Below are 821 nucleotides of genomic sequence, written 5' to 3'. Positions count from 1 at the left end.
GAAAACAACAGAATGGGAAAGACTAGAGATCTCTTCAAGAAAATTAGAGATACCAACGGAACATTTCATGCAAAGATGGGCTCGATAAAGGACAGAAATGGTATGGACCTAACAGAAGCAGAAGATATTAAGAAGAGGTGGCAGGAATACACAGAAGAACTGTACAAAAAAGATCTTCACGACCCAGATAATTACGATGATGTGATTGATCACTGACCTAGAGCCAGACATCCTGGAATGTGAAGTCAAGTGGGCCTTAGAAAGCATCGCTACAAACAAAGCTAGTGGAGGTGATGGAATTCCAGTTGAGCTATTCCAAATCCTGAAAGATGATGCTGTGAAAGTGCTACACTCAATATGCCAGCAAATTTGGAAAACTGAGCAGTGGCCACAGGACTGGAAAAGGTCAGTTTTCATTCCAATCCCAAAGAAAGGCAATGCCAAAGAATGCTCAAACTACCGCACAATTGCACTCATCTCACACGCTAGTAAAGTAATGCTCAAAATTCTCCAAGCCAGGCTTTAGCAATACGTGAACCATGAACTTCCTGATGTTCAAGCTGATTTTAGAAAAGGCAAAGGAGCCAGAGATCAAATTGCCAACATCCGCTGGATCATCGAAAAAGCAAGAGAGTTCCAGAAAAACATCTACTTCTGCTTTATTGACTGTGCCAAAGCCTTTGACTGTGTGGATCACAATAAACGGTGGAAAATTTTGAAAGAGATGGGCATACCAGACCACCTGACCTGCCTCTTGAGAAATCTGTATGCAGGTCAGGAAGCAACAGTTAGACTGGACATGGAACAGACTGGTTCCAAAT

At 42.3% G+C, this 821-nt stretch overlaps 1 protein-coding gene across 2 annotated transcripts in view; it reads left to right on the top strand.

The window, feature by feature from the left end:
- Nucleotides 1–821, top strand: part of OXNAD1 (oxidoreductase NAD-binding domain containing 1) — a 51915-nt gene that overhangs the window by 41500 nt on the left and 9594 nt on the right. The gene's annotated exons all lie outside the window — the stretch shown is intronic.

This window comes from Bison bison, unplaced genomic scaffold, assembly GCF_000754665.1.
Source record: "Bison bison bison isolate TAMUID 2011002044 unplaced genomic scaffold, Bison_UMD1.0 scf7180017864374, whole genome shotgun sequence".
Taxonomy (NCBI): Eukaryota; Metazoa; Chordata; class Mammalia; order Artiodactyla; family Bovidae; genus Bison; species Bison bison.
The sequence above is the reverse complement of the archived record's forward strand: the minus strand, read 5'-3'. Positions and strand labels throughout refer to the sequence as shown.